The sequence below is a fragment of the Rhineura floridana genome, chromosome 9 (assembly GCF_030035675.1).
Source record: "Rhineura floridana isolate rRhiFlo1 chromosome 9, rRhiFlo1.hap2, whole genome shotgun sequence".
In the NCBI taxonomy this organism is placed as follows: Eukaryota; Metazoa; Chordata; class Lepidosauria; order Squamata; family Rhineuridae; genus Rhineura; species Rhineura floridana.
This window is the reverse complement of record NC_084488.1, coordinates 67,620,981-67,643,403: the sequence shown is the minus strand read 5'-3', so window position 1 is coordinate 67,643,403 and position 22,423 is coordinate 67,620,981. Positions and strand designations below refer to the sequence as shown.

The 22,423-nt window shown below is 41.0% G+C and overlaps 1 non-coding gene across 1 annotated transcript; it reads right to left on the bottom strand.

Moving 5' to 3' along the window:
* Positions 1–410: 410 nt before the first annotated feature.
* TRNAP-UGG (transfer RNA proline (anticodon UGG)) lies at positions 411–479 on the bottom strand. Its single transcript has one exon. It is a non-coding gene; the product is annotated as a tRNA-Pro (tRNA).
* Positions 480–22,423: the final 21,944 nt, after the last annotated feature.

Below are 22,423 nucleotides of genomic sequence, written 5' to 3'. Positions count from 1 at the left end.
TGGGAAGCATTTTGGTGTATATGTACCAGTTTGGCCAAAATCCTGAATATAAACAATTTTATCCATAAGTGAAATCTGGAAAAAACATTTTCCCCAGGTATGTTATATGTGCATTAAGCCATTCATTCTGCATTTCTGCATGTTTTCATTAATTATTTCATTATTGTGGATCTCTGCAAATGTTATGAAGAACTTTTAACTCAAGGGCAGTGGGACTATTGGCTGCTTAAACAGAAACATAGGAAGCTGCCTTATACTGAGTCAGACCACTGGTCCATTTAGTTCAGTATTGTCTCTACTATACTGACTGGTATCAGCATTCTAGAACAGGTGTGGGGCATCTTTGGTCTACAACTCCCATCAGCCTCAGCAAGCATCAAGTTCAGACAGGAGTCTCTCCCAGTCCTACCTGAAGATGCCAAGGATTGAACCTGGGACCTTCTGCATCCAAAGCAGATGCTCTACCACTGAGCCACGACCTTTTCCTTTTACCACAGTCCTTCCTCAGTGATAAGCAGTAAGTCTTAGATGGTAGAATGAATTACCAACACAATTAGAAGAGTCAACCAACAGTCTATGTGTAGATTCTAAACAGCCACACAAACTTGTGCAAATTGAGACAGTCCTGAGGTCCACTGGAGACTTTTCTGCAGAAGTCAGTGCCATTATTCCACAATTATGTTTGGAGATTTTTTAGTGTAAATTTTGCAAAGTGTTGCTGTACTTCATATATTCACGGGAATAGAAGCAAAAGAAAATGATTTCCTATAGGAAACTTCACTGAAATTGCAAAGGAAACCAGACATATTTAAAGTGACCATCCGTATCATTGCTTTTCAGTGTTTCCCTCACTTTATTCTACAACAGGCACATGTAGCCTCCCACCCAAATTTAAACCAAAGCTGTCCCTGGCCACATTCACACCAGGCCTTTATTTCACTTTGGACAGTCATGGCTTCTCTCAAAGAATCCTGGGAAGTGTAGTTAGTGAAGGGTGCTGAGAGTTGCTAGGAGGCCCTGTTCCCCTCACAGACCTTTAACCAGAGTGGCTGACTGTTAAACCAGTCTGGCCACTGGAGCTCTGTCAGTGGAATAGGAGTCTCCACTCAGCACCCTTCACAAAACACATTTCCCAGGATTCTCTGAGGGAAGCCATGACTGTCTCATGTGAAATCAAAGTCTGGTGTGGGTGTGGCCCCGATTAGCCAAGCCCAGCAGTTGTGAGGCTTTTAGAACACTGACAGTTGGTTCTTACTGAGTATGCCCGGGCTTATCATAGGGTCCCAGCCAAAATTTCTTAAATTAATTAAAAATCAGCCAGGCATTTTTTTAACTTTTAAACTGCAGAAGATGAAGGTCAGAGTATGGGGCAAGGACAGTATTAGGATTACAGGTACTCTGTGAACATGGCTGATTTTTAATGAATTTCAACAGATTATGAGAACTCAGAGAAAAAAGTCCAAAAGGGCTCTGGGTTTTTTTCTCTCTTTTTAGACTTTGAACTCTCTATTCTCTGTGACTGTTTTGTGTATCACCATTGAAAATTGAAAAGTTGTTAAGCAAGCGTTTCTGAGTTCAGGACTATAAGTTTTGTAAGGTTTTGTTTTGAAATGAGCTTATGGGAAGCATCAGAATGGCATGGGGGTATTTTCAATTTAACATTGCGGAATGTGAAAAATCCCCGCTGGCTATAGTATACAGCCACTCTTGTGGCTGTATAATTTATCTATACATCTTGAATATAAGATATTGTACAGCCTGACTCTACGGGAATGTTTCAGCTGTCACAGCATACTATTGTATTTTGGACTGCTGTGACTTGCTTGTACGTCTACAGCGCTATAGAAACAAGGACAGGGTGATTCAGCTCTATGTGGCATGTCTGAGTTGTATTCATGATATGTGTTAATGAGTTGCTGGGCCTCATTTGTTCATGGGGTTATGAAGCGATGGTTACAGATTTAGTTAGGATCCTACCTTATTAAGTGGATGGGGGGGAGTTATTTTGGTCTTTCTGTTGACTGCAGTGGAAACGGTTTTTACTGATATGTATTTTTTTGTTGTAAAGTTATGCCAGGGGTGTGGAATGTCAGGCTTGCTTCTCTATCTGGCCCTAGGGACTCCTCCCAGGCCACACCCCTTACTGACCCTGCTCTTTGCCCTCCTCTAATGCTTTTACCTGGCTGGAATGTGTCCTTGAACTATAATAATACATCTTGCTTGCCTCGCTGGAAAGTGGTGTTTCTCTGGACACACCCATTTATGTCATGTGCCCCCCTCAGAAGATTGCCCATGAGGAAATATGGCCCTCAGGTTGAAAAAGGTCCCCTACCCCTGCATTACGCTATTTCAGTGAGGGATGGGGAGATTTCAGCGAAATTCTGCTCCTCCATTGCCATGCCCCCAGCTCTGCCCATTTCTCCCCTTCTATCCTTGCTGTGTTCTGCCTAGGGCAGCCTTTCCCAACTAGTGGGCCACCAGATGTTGTTGGACCACCATTCCCATCTTTCCTGACCATTGGCAATGCTGGCTGAGGCTGATGGGAGTTGTGGTCCAACAACATCTGGTGGCCCATTAGTTGGGAAAGGCTGGCCTAGGGGCATCCAGCACTGCCTATTGTCAGCGCAAGGGTTTCATTCTGCTGGCATAAATGTACTATGCTAAAGTATCTTTGTGTTCTGCAGATGCAAGGGGAGAAATAAGTCATCCTATTTTGCCAAGGAGACATAACTCATGGCTAGAATCATATGGTAATTCAGTTTTAATTTTCTGGTTTCATTATCTTTTTCACCTTCTGCTGTTTCCAAGTTTGTCTTTTTATCGGTTCCATCCACCTATCACTCTATCCGTTTCAACTGGATTTTCTGTGACCACTTCTAGACCACTTCCCTCTGGCAGATGAAGATAAGAAAAGGTTAACAGTTGTTTATAGAAATGATGTTATGAAGTTAGACAGCATCAATTTGTGGTGAGGAGAAATGATTGCTTTCTTCAGTAATTTTGTCAGATGAGCCCCTGGTCCCAGGAGACTTCTGAGAGAATTAAGGTTAAAACAAAACTGAATGATAATGATGTGCATTGAAACAACACTTGACTGAGGGAAACTGATACTGGGATTCAGATGAGCACAGCAGATTAAAAGGCTAGTCACAAATCAGAATTTGGCTATCAATGGCTACTGATGCAGCCAGATAGCCCCCACATCCCATCAATGGCAGCTAGCCACAATAGCTATGTTCTACCTCCACTGTTGGAGGCAGTATGCCTCTGAATACCAGTTGTTAGGAATTGTAAAATGGGAAAACACCGTTGTGTTCAGGTCCTGCTTGTGGGCTTCCCATGGCCACTGTGAGAACAGGAAACTGGACTAGATGGGCCACTGGCCTGATCTAGCAGGTTCTTCCTATGTTCTTATGGGGGATATTAACATCAGTTCCTTGTCATGGTCAGATCACATCCTGTTGAGATTTAGATCCTCAGTGGGGGACCCATTAGGATGGTTTGCCCCTGGAGGCTGCTGGATCCAATTAGTTTTCAGACAGCGCTGGGTATTTTTTTGGCTAATATTACTGGCGCTTCTGTTTAAGTCCTAGCTGATCTGTGGAACACCCAGATGGCCTGGGCTGTTGACATGATCGCTCCTGAGCCTCCCCTCCCACTTGACAGAGCCCATTTGACTCCTTGGTACATACCAGAACTTAGGGCAATGAAACAAGCTGGGTTCCCCCCCTCCATTAGTGGAACACTCTCCCCAGGGAGGTATGCCTGGCACCATCATTGTCCATCTTTAGGCGCCAGGCAAAAACATTTCTATACTCCTAGGTATTTGGTTCTTAATTTTGGAAGGCTTTTCAAGGGCTTCTGTTGTGTAGCCTTCCTAAGAAGTGTTGCTCCACCACCTTATAGACTGTTTTTTTAAAAAAAACTATATATATATACTTTACTTTTAATTTTTATTAATTGTAAGTGGCTTTGAATGCATATATATGTGGAGAAAAGCAACTGACACATTTAATAAACAAACACACAAACCTCTTCTACATCTCCTAAATATAAAAAACGCATCTTAGCTGTATCCAGAAAGCTTCTGACTGCACACTCCTATATATAGCAACTCAGAAGTAAGCCTGCTGAGTTAAATGGGGCTTGCTCCCAGGTAAGTGGGTGTCTTATTATTTAGTAAATTTTTGTCCCACCCTTCCTCTCAGAGAAACCCAGGGTGGCAAACAACAAAACAGCAATTGCCCAGCGCAGGCAGAACAAAGGAGGAAAATGAGAGATGAGCCCAGCTTGGTATCAGCAGAGATGCCAATTGGCTCAAGGATGTTGCTTCATTTGCTCTTTAGCTGCTGGGGCTTGGCGAGGGAACACAATGGGGATCTTATTTATTAAATTTATATCCCACACTTCCTTCCAAAAGGAGCCCAAGGCAGCAAACAGGCGCGAAAATACTGAAAACATCTATAAAACATTTTAAATACAAACCATCTTAAAAACATATTTAAAAACAAAACATCTCTAAGAAAATCTTTTAAAAGTCTTAAAAACCAATTTCAAAACAGATGCAGATTGTGATAAGATCTCTACTTAAAAGGTTTGTTGAAAGAGGAAGGTCTTCAGCAGGCGTCAAAAAGACAACAGAGGCAGTGCCTGTCTAATATTTAAGGGGAGGGAATCCCAAAGGGTAGGTGCCACAACACTACAGGCCTGCTTCCTATGTTGTGCGGAGTGCAGAACCTGATAAGACTGCATCTGCAGGAGGCCCTCACCCACAGAGCACAGTGATCAACTGGGTTTATAAGGGGTAAAGAGAATCTATCTCACAATCAGGCCCACTTGCAACCCTCTCTGAAGACAATTACAGAACACTGGTTTTCCACAACATCATGGAAGAAGCAAGAGGTTCCTGTAATTAGTAGCATAAAATAGCTAAGAAAAAAAGGATGGTCTAATATTGCTTCTGGTTCAGGGCACAGTAAAAATAAAGACCAAGGAGAAAGCATTCTGAGCATCTGTAACTTTTCCTGGCATGGCAATTTTATACGACTACAGGTGGTGATAATATAAATATAATGATAAGAATAGCTTTAGTCATTAGGGATAGCTTTGAATTTCAAATTCTAGTGATACTTAAGGTTCAGTTTTGCCACTGACAGCATCATGCAAATTTCTCAGTGTCAGGTTCAGATTACCCCACCAACACATGCCTATGTAAAAAAGTTAATTCTGTATAAAAATCAGCTGCTTTTAGAAACCACTTGACCAATGCTTTTTGCTCCTTTCACCAAGCTTGACTGGTTTAAAGAAAGCTACTAAATGGTCTATATTGGGGATGGCAAACTGTGTGGCCCTCCAGATGTTGGTGGACTACAGCTACTATCATCCCCGATCATTGACTGGAAGTCACTTATGCAGGTTTACCATGAGAAATAGCTGGATGAACTGTGGGGGAAAGGATCTAAAGCCCCCAAACATAAACATTGAATTGAGGCGCTTTCGTGACTGGAAATCAGGGGCTTACTTGTCCATCCTCTGGTTTCATGCCACCAAAATGCCTACTTGGCTTGGCCACAATTGGGACAACACACCTGGACATTTTTTGATCTCTTGGAAGTGGAGAGAGGTCAGTGAGTGTTGGAGTAGGGCCATGGAATAGAAGGAATAAGAAATATACTACTTGCACTATTATTTCCTGCAACTAAAGGTGCTCACATAACATCAGTAATATCCATCACTTGAAAGTGTATATATAGCCAAAAGAGTTTAACTATCACCAGTCTTATCCACCAGTGTTGTTTCCAGAGCTGCAAATCATTAGAAATAGAAAACTATTGCTTTACTGGTATTTACACAATAAACACCAACCACATACCACTGGTCCCAAACTTTTATGATGTTTTTGGGTTGTCTCATAGACTTAAAGCGTTGTGATTTGATGCTTCAATAGTGATGCTGTTGCAGTTTGTGTTTACTTGATTTGGAACATTAATTTCTCCAGTAGGTACTGGTCAGATACATTATGAATTGAGCATCATTCCGTAAGGAATTTTTCTCCAACTCAGAATGTAACCAGTGTTTCTGAGCATGAACTGGAATGCTGGGACATAGTTTTCCGGGATCCCTGATTAAAGCAGGTCAGATATCTTGGCCGGATGGTGGATGTTCAACCTGTTCTGGATGGGGTCGCATTCCCCCTGAAGGAGCAGGTTCGCAGCCTGGGAGTTGTTCTTGATTCATCCCTGTCACTTGAGGCTTAGGTAGCCTCGGTGGCCCGGAATGCTTTCTACCAGCTTCGGTTGGTGGCCCAGCTGCGCCCCTATCTGGACAGAGAAAATCTCGCTGCAGTTGTCCATGCTCTGGTAACCTCCAAATTAGATTACTGCAATGCGCTCTACGTGGGGCTGCCTTTGAAGACGGTTCGGAAATTGCAGCTCGTGCAAAATGCAGCGGCCAGACTGTTGACACGGACAAGGCGGTCCGAACACATAACACCGATTCTGGCCTGCTTGCATTGGCTGCCTATATGTTTCCGGGCTCGATTCAAAGTGCTGGTTTTAACCTATAAAGCCTTACACGGCTTGGGACCACACTACCTGATGGAACGCCTCTCCCGATATGAACCTACCCGTACACTGCGCTCAACATCGAAGGCCCTCCTCCAGGTGCCTCCTCAGAGGGAGGCTCGGAGGATGACAACAAGAAAGAGGGCCTTCTCAGTGGTGGCCCCCGAATTGTGGAAAGATCTTCCTGACGAGGCACGCCTGGCACCAACATTACTATCCTTTCGGCGCCAGGTTAAAACTTTCCTCTTCTCCCAGGCATTTTAGCATTTTAGTATCTTAGTATTTAGTATTTTAATATGTGTTTTTGTCTGTCTTAAAATGTTTACAATTTTGAAATTTGGATGTAGTTTTAAAATTGTTTAAATATGTGTTTTAACTGTAGATTTTGTGTAGATATGTTTTTTTGTCTGTCTTAAAATGTTTACAATTTTGAAATTTGGATGTAGTTTTAAAATTGTTTAAATATGTGTTTTAACTGTAGATGGAAGTTTTAGTTTGTACACCGCCCAGAGAGCTTCGGCTATGGGGCGGTATAGAAATTTAATAAAATAAAAATAAATAAATAAATAAATTATATCTCCTAGAAATTCCTTGTTCCCTAGATGCTGCTGAGAGGATGATCAGTGGTGTCTTGGGACATGTAGGTTCACACAGCTCCCTGCTGGCAAACTACATACGTCCATCCCTGACATATGAGACAGTGCATTCCAGGTGCCATAGAGGAATGCAGTTCTCACAGAGAGACCTCCCAGTCAATGGTGTACTGCTGCAACCATTTCCAGGAGTGACGAGACAGAGGTAATAGGACAGGGCTTAAGTGCTCAGGAGTGCAATGTGATTTCCAAATGTCAATACTGGGCTTTTTTGGGGGGGAGAATGATATATGTTCTAATATATTCTTTTTTTTTATGGTGGTGAGATAGTGCCAGACATAATCAACAACCTACACACACTCACAACATCCAGGAGAGGCAATCACTGGGCATATAACACACCTCCAACATTGAGCTCACACTCTGTGACCATCAGAAGAAGACAGCCTTGTTTTCTTCCTGTGTCTTCTTTCATGAGGGAGGGCACAAAAATTTGGGTATTTTTTGCCACACTGTGTTGTCAGTGGTGTTTCAGTAAAGTGATCAAACGTGCTCAATAAACAGAGCAGCAGCAGCAGTAGATGGGGTACAAAGTGCAAAATCCAACTCACAACTTTAGACTGCAGGAATGGAAATCTCAGTCCCCACTTATTTCCCCCTCCTGTTTGTGTCCTGCTTGCATGCCTCTTTGCGCCTCTTTTTTTTAAAGTTCCATTTGAACTGAGGCTCTGTATTACATTAGTCCATGAATTTCAGAGGGCCACCCAAATCAGCTGCAAGGCCCAATGAATTAAACTTTGAAAAAAACTTTGGGAATAGGGTTTCATCCTAAATGAAAAAAAGCTGGCACCCAGAGAACACATAGAGCTTGAGATGCACAGAAGAGGTTATGAATGTTTTGTTGTTCAGTTTGGTTTGTCAAGTTTGAATGTATTAAATAATGCATTTTAAAAAATCTTGGAATATGCATAATATACTCTTATATTCATTTAGAGCATGTGTGGGAAACCTTTGGCCCTCCAGATGTTGCTGAGCTATAACTTCCATCATTTCTGGCAACTAGCCATGCTTGCTGGAGCTGATGAAAGTTGTAGTTCAGCAACATTTGAAGAGCCATACGTTTCCCACTGTACTCCCAGTTCACCACTGCAGATTCGAATCCCTACTAAACATGAATTGAAAGGGTGGCAGCCTCAGTGGTTAAAGACCATAAAAGGGCAGCTGCTGAACATTAAAATGAACTTAAGAATACACTCTAAGACAGAGTTAGGCTGACTTCAGTCTTATATGGTCTTTAGGAACAGGGAGCTAATCCTATATGATAATGGCCATGCTGACTTCAGTAAGGTAAACCTGCATAAAATTTAATCCTGCTGTGATGCATCACACTGATGAAAAAAAGGTTAGGAGAAAAAAGCTCTCCTCCCAAGGAGATTTTCAGGCTAGCCTTTCTGAGCAAAGTGTCATAAGAGAGGAAACTCTACAGTGGTCCACTGGTGCTTCTCAGATATCCTTGGGCTGCCAAAAAAAGGGGGAGGACTCAGAAAAAGTATTGATTCAGGAAGGAGTAGTTAGAACTTCCTGGGTAGACACACTGGAAACTTCTACTAGTCAAGCCATTTGTCCATTTTGCTCCTTATTGTCTACCCTAACTGGTATCAACTTTCCTGGGTTTTAGACAACCCAACTGGAGACCCCAGGGATCGAACCTAGGAGCTTTTGCATGTGCTCTACCACTGAGCTTTGCATGAATGAGTCTCCAATTTTGCTTCTGTCTGTTTCTCATTGTTCCAATCTTAAATTCAGTTCTCCACAATTCTGTATGTTTGTGAATTTTTTTAAAGTCCTCATGAAAATTTGTCAGCATTTTAGTGCAAATGTCTCCTAATATACATATGTTTGAGTGCATTTTTGCCTGATATACATATTTTTGCAAGCAATTCCCCCTAATTAAATGCATTTTATGTTATTTTCAATGATATATTCATTTTTATTCAAAATTCACCATAACATTAACATTAACATTTTGTACACGTTATTTGGTCAGAGAACTGCATCAAAACATTCAGAGAACTGCAAAGTTTGAAGGACAGCCATGCTTCAGTTTGCATATTATTTCAGAAAGAACAAATTAGGTAGGTTCACATTAAAATCCTAACCAAACCACATTTCTACACCATCTCTAGCTACAATCCTTCCCCTGTACTCCACATGATCCACTGATTTGTGTTAAATGTAGAAGTAAGAATGCATGTTCATGATCTCTTAACAATTAAGGCATAACAAATCTGTTTTAAGTGATTTTGAGCATGCACTCTTGCTTAAATATATTCTGTGACTGAATAACAAAGTATTGAAGCACCTTAAAGACTAGCAATCAAATATTATTATGAGCATAGATAAGATTCAAACACTCTAGTAGTCTTTAAAAAGAGCATTATAAAACTAATGTACCAAAATACACATTTGTTAAATTAAAAAAAATATCAATAGAAATACAATTATTTTGTAAAAAGTGGCAATGTCTACTAAACACTGCCCCCTGGTGTATTCTGTTTCCTTGTTTGCAGGTAGGGCTGGTCCTTCCTCATTCTAAGATTCCTTGTGAATCTATTTCTATCTTTACAGAAGAAATAATTTTGTTAACCTTTAACTTATCTCTTAAGAAGGTAGTGCCATGCTATTGTAGGCAAGAGACAAAATGTACACTGAATTATTCAGTGTGAATGATGTGATAGTATATTGGTGATGATATGTAAATAATGGGTTTAGAACTTGGGAAACTATTCATGTCTGTTAGAATTCATAAGGTAATTGAGTTCCCTTTTATACTTTTTTCTTCTTCCTCAATATTTTTTCACTTTATCTTACTTAATTTAAACCACTTTGTTAATGTGATTTTTCTGATTGTTTTCTGCTACAGATTTTATACTATAAGTGTGTTGACTATTTACTAATTACTGTAAATATTTTTTTTTACAATTTTAAAAAAATGACGTAAAAAGACTGCAGCTGCTACCTTGCCAAGACACAGGGGGCTCTTCTGACGTAATTTTTCATGGAGGGCAATGAGGAACTGTGCTCCAGTAGCCCTAGTGGACCTGCCTCCAATGAAGGATAAGGAATCCAAAAGCTACAGTCTAGTAGTACTTTGATTAGGATCAAACAAAATCCTGCGAAGTACCACTTTTACTGAACAAACTTTTGAGTTCTCTTCTTCACCTGGAAGTTAAGGCATGTATTAAGCATGAGTGAGAAATTTGATTCAGTTCACATTTCAAGCCAAATCTATTAAAGTCGCACTTTCCGAAACAGTATAAGAACCGAAACACAGCTATCCTTTGAAATTCACATTTATTCAAACTTTGCAATGCAGTTTGCCAACCAAGCAACATTTACAAAAATACAGATGTTAGGGGAAAGTGTGCATAAAAATTAATGCATGAGTGAAAATAAAATACAAAAAGATGTTATATTGGCAGAAATTCCTTGCAATAGTGTGTACATTACTCAAAACTGCCTACAAAAATATGTGTATTAGGCGGAATTCACACTAAAATACTGGGGAATTTTTATGAGGATTTTTAAAAAAACAATTGCAAATTACTGCAGATATGTTGAGAACTGAATTTAAGATTGGAAAAATGAGAAAATGAGAGAACTGAAATGGAAACTTTCCATCCCTAGTATAAATGGATCAGTATTGGTCCATGTCAATTTTGCATGTGTTTATTCATAAATCCATCTCTCTCATTTCAGCATTAATCTCAATTTTTTTAAAAAAAATCTGAACCTAATTTAATTTAAACTTCGTATTAATATGTACTTTATAGTAGTTATTCATTCATTTATTTATTAAATTTATATCCTGCCATTTCTCCCAGTAACAGCTCAAGGCAGCAAACAAAAACACTAAAAATACTATAAAACATCATAAAAACAGACTTTAAAATATATTAAAACAAAACATCTTTAACAATATATTTTTTAAAAAAGCTTAAAAAACATCTTAAACAGCAATTCCAACACAGATGCAGACTGGGATAAGGTCTCTACTTAAAAGGCTTGTTAAAAGAGGAAGGTCTTCAGTAGGCGCCCAAAAGACAACAGAGATGGCTCCTGTCTAATATTTAAAGGGAGGGAATTCCAAAGGGTAGGTGCCACTACACTAAAGGTCCATTTCCTATGTTGTGCCGAATGGACCTCCTGATAAGATGGTATCTGCAGGAGGACCTCACCTGCAGAGCACAGTGATTGACTGGGTATATAAGGGGTAAGACAATCTTTCAGGTATCCTGATCTCAAACTGTATAGGGCTTTGTACACCAAAACCAGAACATTGAACTTGGCCTGATAGCTAATGGGCAGCCAGTGCAATACTTTCAGCAGCGGCTTGACATGTTGGCGATACCTTGCACCAGTGAGCAATCGCGCCACCACATTTTGCACCAACTGCAACTTCTGGACCAACCTCAAGGGCAGCCCCACACAGAGTGCATTACAGTAATCCAGCCTGGAAGTTACCAGTGCATTGACAACAGTGGTCAAGCTATCCAGGTCTAGAAACGGCCACAGCTGTCTTACCAACTGAAGCTGGTAAAAGGCACCCCCAGTTACTGAGGTCACCTAGCGACAAAGATGAATGCAGGAGCACCCCCAGACTATGGACCTGCTCTGGCAGAGGAAGTACAATCCCATCCAAAGCAGGCAACTGACCAATTATCCAAACTCGGGAACCACCATCACACAGTGCCTCCATCTTGCTAGGATTCAGACTCAGTTTATTGGCCCTCATTCACTGCCAGCAAGTCCAGGCACCGGTCCAGGGTTTGCATGGCCTCTCCTGATTGAGCTGTTATAGAGAAATAGAGCTGGGTATCATCAATTTAGTGCTGACACCTTGCTCCAAATCTCCTGATGACCAAGGGCTTCATATAGATGTTAAACAGCATGGGGGACAAGATGGTACCCTGCGACCCCCCACAGGATAACTGCCAGGGGGCTGAAAGACAATAGCCCAATACTGTTATCTGAAAATGACCCTGAAGATAGGATCGGAACCACTGTACAACAGTGCCTCCAATACCCATTTCACCAAGTTGGCCCAAAAGGATACCATGGTCAATAGTATCAAAAGCCACTAAGAGATCAAGTAAGAATAATGGGGTCATACTCCCCCTGTCCATCTCCCAATAAAGGTCATCCATCAGGGCAACCAGGGCTGATTCAGTCTCATAACCAGGCCTGAACACAGACTGGAATGGGTCGAGATAATCTGTTTCATTCAAGAATACTTGTGATTGATGTGCCACAACCCTCTCAATCACCTTCCCTAAGAAGGGGGTATTTGTGACCAGTCACTAATTGTCGCAGACCAATGGGTCCAGGGTGGGATCTTTCAGGAGCAGTCAAATCACCTCCTCTTGGCTGGAACCGCTCCCTCCTGCAATGATGCGTTGACCACACCCTGGATCCAATCAGACAACCCCCCTCGGCAAGCTTTAATAAGCCAAGAAGGGCAAGGGTCTAGAGGACTTCTTGCTGGCTGCATTGTCCTAAGCACCTTGTCCACATCATCTGGTTGCATCAATTGAAACTGATCTCAAGAAGTTGCAGCAGATGTTGCACTGGACACCTCACTGGGGACTACAGTACATGTGGATGGGGCATCAAGATTGCTACGGAGGCGAGCAACTTTACCCTCAAAGAGCCTTGCAAACAATTCACAGTGGACCTCTGAAGGGTCTAAAACTCTGTTTCCTGGAGTTGATGTCAATGCACCCCTGACAATACACAAAAGCTCCACTGGATGGCTTCTTGAGGATGCAACAGTGGCAGAGAAGTGGGCCTTCTTTGCTGCCCTCAGTGCCACACAGTAGGCACAGTTATGATGTTTTACTCCTGCCTGATTAGCCTCACAGCATGTCTATCGCCACTTGTATTCTAGCCATCATCCAGCCTGTTTGATTGCCCTTAGTTCACTGGTGTACCAGGGTGCAAACTGGGCTCCATAATGCCAGAAAGGGCACTCAGGAGCAACCATGTGAAGAACCTGACATGCCTCATGACAAGGGCTTCAACAGGGACACCTGCTCTATCTACTGGGAACTCTCCCAGGGCATTCAGGAATCCTGTGGATTCCATTAGGCTCTGGGGGCGGACCATCTTAATCTGTCCATCACCCCCACAGGGGAGGATCAGAGCTGGAAGTCTAAACTTCATCAGAATGTGGTTTGACCATGACAATGGGGTGACATCCACCCCCCTATCTCCAGACCACCCCTTCCTCCATATGGAGCAAAAAACAAGTTGAGAGTGTTCCTTGCCCTGTGCGTCAGGCTGGTGATAATTTGAGACAGCCCCACAGTCTTCATAGAGGCCATGAATTTCCGAGCTGGAACACTAGAAGCAGCCTCAGCATGGACATTGAAATCACCCAGGTCTATTGTTTTGGGCTCCTCCAATACCACAGCCGAAACAGCCTCCGCCAGTTCCGTCAGAGAAACTGCAGGGCAGCAGGGTGGACTGTACACAACAGCAACCCTAATTTACTGTCTCCTTGGCTTGACACCAGGTGCAGGCCCTCACAGCCAGAGTGGTTTCCTGATGACAGATATGGAAGTTCTGTAGACCACAGCAACCCCTCCCCCATCCCTGTAGCCTGTGCTGGTGTTGCACTGAGTATCCAGGTGGGCAAAGCTGGGTCAGATCAACACATCTCAGTTCACCCACCCAGGTCTCCTTAATGCACACCAAATCGGCATCCTCATCCATGATCAAATCATGGATGAGTATGGTCTTATTGTGTACCGATCTGGCATTAAATAACACCACATACAGGCCAGTGGGCACAACAGATGAGCAATAAGGAACCCGTCCATGGGAGGAGTGGGAGCAAGAAATGAGGCGTAGATAGTCTTGCCTTTGGCTTCTATGGTAGCCACGTTCCCAAGGTTATACCTCCCTCTATCCATGATCACTGAGAATGGGGTGGCATCATCCATGTCTCTCCTTGATAAGAGTCCTCCTAAATACCTGATAGGGATACAAAAAGAGCCCACCAACAAAACCTACCTGAACCAGTTATTCCAGTAGGCCTTTGAGAGAATTGGGAACAGTCGGACCCACTAAATATCTTTCACACAGGGCACATCTACTCTCCCGTCTCACACCTAGGAAGGGCCAGCCTTCTGCCAGTTGCAGACTCTCACTCTGAAGGCATCTGGCAACTTTATTCTATCATTCTGTTCACTTCACAGGCTCTCACCCTGCAGGAATTACACATGCACTGTATGCCCTCCTACCAATCTCCTCTAGACTGGTTTAAAAATAATAGAAGGGGAGTAGTGCTCTTGCCTTCGGGACTCCCTAAGGGGCTCCCCAAAGAATGGCCCCCTTTGGTATGATTTAATCTGTATTATTTAATACAGGTTTTATGACAAAATACACATTTCAACATATATTTTATCTCAATGTACACATTAAAACAGAGAAACAACAATAAATCAGTAAAACAATATTATATAAAAAAGGAATTCAGTAATAATAATCAAACAGGGAGTCAAGCTAAAATTGGTAGGGGGAATAAAACAGCAGAAAAATCAAAAGCAAGTTGGAGAAAAATGCTTTCAAATGATGATAGAAAGTTGGCAACAAAGAAGATAGCCTAACTTCCTGTGGCAAGGAGTTCCACATGTTGGGTGCCACTACAGAAAAGTCCATGCCATGTATCACCTCCAGAAGGCAGTGGCGCCATGTAAAAAGTTATCCACATATGACCTTAGAGGGAGGGCAGACATATGGGATAGGGCAGTTCTTTAGGTAACTTGATTCTAGCACTTTTAAGGCTTTAAAGTTAATGACCAGCAGCACCTTGAGTTATATTCAGAAACAGACCAGAAGCCAATACAGCTGGTATATCAAGGAAGTAATATAATCCCTCCATTTAGCCCTGGTCAACAATTAAGCAGCATTATTCTATACCAACTGAAATTTCCAAATGGCCTTTAAGGGCAGCCCCATGTACCGTGTGTTACAAAGTCCATGCCAGATGTAACTAACACATGCATTATTGTGACCAGGTCTGATACACCAGCCAAAGCTGAGGAAAAACACTTCTAAAGAAAAACCACAAAATAAATACATTTTTGTAACATTGGCACTGTCAGATGTATGAGATTTCTGAACTGCCACAAAGGTCAAGACACAAATCTCATACCTATATGAGAGTTTTAACATCACATCTTTGCTCTTGTTTTTGGCCATTCTCTGACTGCTCTCCTGAACTTGTTTTCAACACGCACAGAGACTAAGCAATACAATTTTGGTGGCAGCCCAGAGGCAACTAACTATGAAGCATTCCTAGGCTAATTCTAAAAACAATCCCATTCTGCCACAGCTATATCTTACAAATGGATTCCCAAATAGCATCCATCATCATGATGAAGCTTATAAATGAAATGTTTTTTACACAACTTGCTGCTTTCTCTAATGCTAGCAGCCTGTTCCTTTTTGTGCTCTTATTTTGTTTTGCTTGAATCGCAAAGCTTTTCTGCACCCCTCCAGCAGGCCTCAACAGTTGTTTCCAGTTTTCCTGCTGCTCACAGCATAGCAGTTTCATGCCAGGCTGATGTCAATGGGTCAGTTTGAAAACTCCTTGCCTTTGTTTCTTGCTCATACAGCTGGCTGGCATCCATCTTTTGAGCGCCTTTGGAGGCTGACTGTACAACTCCATGCTTCAGATAATTATTAATTCCTGGTTTAACTCAGTTGGTTACCTGTGTATTTTGGCGCAAGCTTTTCAATTCTCTTTCAACAATCCAGCAGTCCCGATAGGGTTATTTCCATCATTAAGTGCCATCCAGTGGCAGAATGTCAGTTACCTTGTGCTTGAGACTTTGAGCATTGTGTCCTTACTCTGGCCTTTTACACCTGAGAAATATATATTTTTGGACCTGCCCTATTCTGCTTGTAAATTTTGAACTGATTTCAATATTGTATTTTTATATTGTAACCTGCCCTGGGACCCTGTGATGAGGGATGGGTAAGTAATCTAAACATCAACAACCACAGCCATTTATTGTTTAAAATGTTCAAAATCGAAATTCCATACTCAAAATGTTCAAAATCGAAATTCCAAAGAAACCCAAATCATGACCCACAGGGCTTGACGGAAGGAGAGAATATACTCTAAAACCTTTTCAGAAAATAAATATAGACCATGAGACCTGGCTTAGATATATTTTGAACAACTGTTTTCTTAGATGTGGGCATATGTGGCAGCTTCTCCACACCAAGTTCTGTGTCCTATTACACAAAAAGCTGAAAGAAATGTACAACTTTTTAGCATCTAAAAGAATTTAAAGGGGACTTTTAAAAGTGGTTTAATGAAAGGACACATATGGGAAGCATTCGTTTTGTCTTTGAGAAACAGGAATACAACCTTTTTCTTCCAAGATATTAAATATATTTGGATACGTCATGGAGTCCTGATATTTTAGGGAATGACCGAGGAAAAATCTAAACCAATGCCAGCATATACTAGTTTGGGTTTCATGAGGCTTGCGCAACACAACTGTTCTTTGTTACATGGTGAAATGTCATACAGGAATGGTCTGATGGAACAATCTGAAAACAAAATGACCTCCCTTCATTTTTCCTTCATGATTGCTTCACTTGCTAATAATATGGTCGCTGTTTGAGGGTCCACCCTATGTTCATAATACATAGGGGAAAATAGACCTGTACTATAGCTAGACTGCAGCACAAACAATGGATGACCTGATAGAAAAGCAGACTTGCAGTAAAGCATGAAGTGGCAAGACACTCTGCCCCCAGATCGAGGAGAATGGCTTGGCCAAATTGCTGGTTAGAGGGGAAAAACATTACCAATTAAGGACAGTCCCTCCTTTTTTCTACCATCTTGTTCACCCTGTTGCATGATAAATATGGTTTGCTTGGCTCCCTTTGTGCCACCACACAAGCCTGATTTGGGTGGACAGATTACTTATGTTTGAACAATCATGTGAGGGAGAGCAGGGCTACACTGTCAAGACCCACTCCTTCTACCACATCACCTTCATCTCCTTTACAGCCTTTCATGCGTTTCAGGGTGAAGTTCTGAAGTGGGAGCCGCTTCTATTTGCCTAGGGCCTTACTCAGCAGAGAGCGTTCAAATGCAGCAAGACTGGCATACCACATTTTTACATAAGTGAAGTAATATGCATTGCCATCTGATGTGTAGGGGACCATGTAACACTGTAAAGCCAAAAGCCTAACATTACAAATGCACCATTAGTTATTGCCACATGTTATAATATACTGTATGAGTTAATGATCATGTTAAGTACATAATTCTTTAGGGCAGGGTTAGTTAAACTGCGGCCTTCCAGATTTTGTTGGACTATCACTCCCATCATCCCTGACCAGTGGCCATGCTGCCTGGGGCTGATGGGAATTGAAGTCCAACAATCTGGAGGCACAAAGGGCAGCAAATTTGATGAAAGCAGTGGTGTCAGGGGAAGGAAAGTCTAACCTTTCCCCCATATCATTTTCCCCTAGCTAAATGATTCTCCCAAGAGGGGATACAGATGCAGCAATCTTTTGATCCTAGGGCTCATTATATATACCCTCCTAAACAAACAATTCCTTTATGCATGAATACCATTTTAAAAGTGTTTAGCCTGCTCTTTTCTCTAAGCCCTATATTATTGCAAATGTAAAATAACTTGGGGAGAGGTATGAAGCAAGTTGAGCACTCTTTCAAATGTATATGAGGGCATGCCTCAGACTAGGATACGTTTTAGAATAGAATTGTGCAAGAGTACATTGACAGCCTATTGTACTGGTATGAAGACTTAACCCCCCCCCAAGATTGCTAGGTGGAAAGAACCCCCTAACTCACATGTTACATTTTGTTTTAAGTGTATTTTGTGATTTAAGCTTGTTTTAAATTGTTTTTAATGCTGTATTTTAACATTGTTGTGAAGGGTGTATGATGATGATGATAACAACAACAACAACAACAATAACAACAACAACAATAATAATGTTAGTATACTGGAGTGGCATATTCAGTCAAAGTGGCTGGTTGTGGTTTTGTCTGCACAGTGAATTGAAGCTTGGTTATCATTAAGAAGCTGAACCAGAGGGAAAACAAATGAAATAACTGAATGATAAAGTCAAGACAGTTTTTTCCAGTTGTTTTTCTGGCTCTAACCACAGTGGCTTATCTGAGGCACTTCTGTCTGCAATGGTCTACGAATCAGATTGAAGGTGCCTGACATCAATTAGCCTCTTCATAACACAGACTTCACCTACCATGCTGGGAAAGCCACTGTTCTTTGACACTATGACTAAGACGTTCCAGATACATGTGTAATAGGTCGGGTGATTCAATTCACTCTGCTCTAGGACAATTTGGGGAGCAGTTGCTGTAACTTGTTCGCTCACATCTCTTTTCAGAATTTCTCTCCCAACTCTCACCTCAGTCCAAAGCCTGTACTTAAAATAACACACAATATTTCCATCTTCCAACCTTCCAAAATCACATATATTCCAGAACTATGGTTCCCTTTGGCCAACACATTCAATCAGGGATAATCTATATACATATCAGCAGTGGGTAGAGAAAAGAAATGTAATTTATTAACTGATGGACAATGGCTGGGAAGTGGAGAAATCACAGGAGAAATTTATAGCATAACAGTATTATCCACTTTGGGGAAGGGGGAGGGGAGAGAAGAGAGAGGAGGTAGGAGGCAATAATCTTGGACTCTGCATTGGCTTCAACATCTCTGTATTTCCTTATGACAGCTATTTTGGTGTCTTAACCTTTTGCTGTTAGGCAAGGATAGGATCTGGACTAAGTTGTCTATTCCTCTGATCCTCCTCCTACACACAGAGAGAGACTGCCCATTTCTTTCCCCTTACAATGTTCTAGTAGAACCTACACAGACTTCAGCTTATGGCAGCATAACTACCCTACACTAAGAGGATTGCACTGTTAGTCAATGAATTGATTGATTAATAATAGTGCTGAAGCAATAAGTATACTGTCAATGTTTTTAGACAATTCATACATGTCATACCAGGGATAATCTAAGCACACATCATCTAAGATTAGAAGAATGCCTCTTCTAAGGGAATTCTTAGAAGAAACCTCTTTTAAGATGGTGCTTGCCATTTTCAATATGTAGAAGTACTTGCTATATATAATATTTTGCCTGAATAATCAGGGACACCTTTTAGTCAATTAAATGTATTTTTATTGTTAATCAAGCAAATAACCATCACAGCCCTTATATCCACTATTTCTAGGAATGAAACTAATCTGTTGCAAGAATACTGAAGACTTTGCTGTTTTAACTTTTTTTTTTGCAATTTTCACTGCTTGTCTTCTTTATGGTCACAGCTCATTTTTCCATCACCAAGGTGTATTATGAGCCTGATGAAAATCAAGAGCTAACCAGGTACACCAATCATGCTACTTAGCCCATTCTGACATACTGTGAATCATAAAATACAAAGACTGTTCTTCTCCTAGTCAAGGAAGGATCAGGACTAGTGAATATCTCCAGTAATCATCCCTGAAATAATCCAATCTTTAGAGATATTCACTTCAAGATTACATCACCTAAAGAATGTACTTCTGGGTTACAATGGGTAGCTTGTAACAGGGGACAGAAAAGGCCCACTTTTATATGACAAGGATGATGGACGTGTAACAATGTCTCCATTTACAAACCCGGACCTTGCCAACATCCTAGAAGATAACTGGCCTGACTGAAGCTGTTGCAGTTGAAGCAACAGTGTCTACTGGATTGTAATTCTACCCCATCCTTCATCTATTAGCACCAGAATTTTAATTAATATAAGTAACATTGGGCAATGAATATAACGAGAATGCCTGACGCCTCCCCACCCTCACTTGTAAACAGCAGATGGCAAACTAACAAACATTACAGAAAAATCTACCTTGAAGGGTTGTTGTAAGGATTATAATGCGTGTGAAGTGCTTTGAACATTTGAAAACACTATACAAGTGTTAAATATTATTTCTTATTTTTTAAAATCTAAAAATTATTATATCCAAATCATAAAATGATCCAATACCTCTCTGGTATAGTATTAGTCACAAAATGGATGCTAGTACCTCTCAGCTAGGGTTCGAAGGATCTGACAATTTTGGATATCTCAGTTTCTCATTTTTCTTCTTAAATTCAGTTCTCCACATTTCTGCAGCAATTTTTGATTATATTTTTCAATCCTCATGAAAATTCATCAGCATTTTAGTGCAAATTTCTCCTAATACACACATATTTGTATGCAGTTTTGACTAAGGTACACATTTGTGCAAGTATTTATCACTAATATAATACATTTTTGTATGCGATTTTCACTAATGTATTCATTTTTATGCACACTTTCCCTATAAATATGCATTTTTGTAAGCATTGTTTGGTTGGAGAACTGAATTGCAAAATTCAGGTAAGAGCAAATTTTGAAGGATGGCTGTATATTGGTTCTCATATTATTTTGGAAAATGTGGATTTGATAGATTCGACTTCAAATGTGACCTGAATCAAATTTCTCTCCATCCCTACTCTCAGCTCTTCCTTTCCAAACAATCACTTATGAAAGATGCTTTCTTGGGCTTTGGCAAACTTCCAGGAGAAATATGTGTTGCTTTTACCTAAACTGTTATAAGTCGCTAGAGGACTCTGTTGTGAAGGCAATAAATAAACAAGATGCCTTCAGTTGGCCCCCTCCCTGAGTGGAGAGTGGAGCCCTACCTTCTCCTTGTTGCTGTAAAAAAAATTGAATTGAAAAACTATTCATAGCTAGCACCATCTGCTCCTCAGTGCAGATATTAGGAAGTTCTACCTCTTCCTCACTGTTATTACCATTGCCCATATGAAAGGAGAATATAATTTATTGGATTAGCCCTCATACCATTTTGTTAGGCACAGCCCAATCTCTAAGTGGAAAGAGTCTCAAGGGTTATGGAAGGCTTGTGGTCTTTGTGATATGTGGTTTATTAACTAGTACATCTCTTCTCCCTTGTAGCTTCTCACTTATTTATATGGAACAAGTGAACATACAGTGACAGCAAAGAGTAGCAGCAGCAGCAGCAACAACAGGGCCAGGAACCTCTAGGGCCTGTTATTGTGGCCTATGCCTGGTGTTGGACCTGGGAATATGAAAGGTGTGCATAGATCTCCCAATCTCTTCAACGGGCCTTTCACATTCATTGAAATGGAGGGGGAAGGGAGAAAGAGGGCTCTGCTGAACCCTATAGAGATGCCCTTGTACCCAAAGAAGGAAGATTCATGTCAATTTTAAATAAAGGAAGGTCCATTCTTTGTCATATAGAAATCAAATTCCCCATCTTTCATGTGGCCTCTCATCTTGATGTTTCCTTGACTGCTTATCAATGGGTGGCCTGCAGTTGCTGTCATTCCACATTAGGCTTTCTTATGTGTTCTTTCATCCATACTAGCACAGCCATTTTGTTCTCTTTGATCTCCATCCATGGGTTAAAGCTGCTAATGAGAGACACTATCTCTACATGTAATCATCTCCTCTTTATAGTGGAAACCTTGAAAGATGACCTGATGCACTTGAGTATGATAGAAAAGATTATCACAACATGGTTCGTCAAGAGCTAGAAAATAATTTCTCACTGGTTCTTTGCCAGCAACATCTCCGTCTCTTCTTTTAAATCTTTCCTCAAAATCCATTTCTTCCTTTCTTATAACTCACATTTTCAACTTTCTAAAGGTGCCTAATAACAACACAGGCTAATATCTATCTGTGTAATACCCCTTGAGTCTAAATCTATTAGTAAAGGCCAGACAGCTTCTCCAACTTTTATTTTCTTATTCCCTTCTCTTCTCATTCTTTCTTTTCAACCAGTAGGATGGGAGTGGGGAACCTTTGGTTCTCCAAATGTTTCTGAATGACAACTCGCATAATTCCTGGCTAATTGGTGATCATTGCTTGGCTGATGAGAGTTGTTGTTGTTGTTATTGTTAATATTATTATGTTTGGCAACATCTGGAGGGCCTAAGGTTCTCTACTCCTCCAGTAGGGTAGGTGGGAGTGGTCAAAGATAAGTAAAAGGGCATGGGGAGTAGAAATGATTATGTTATCACTGATTTTAGTAGAACAAAAGAAGAAAGCAAAGAAATGCTGCCACATTGAAAACAGCAGGCTGCTCTGTGGGATGAGTTCCATAGAGTCTAGATCACAGCAGAGGAGGTCTGA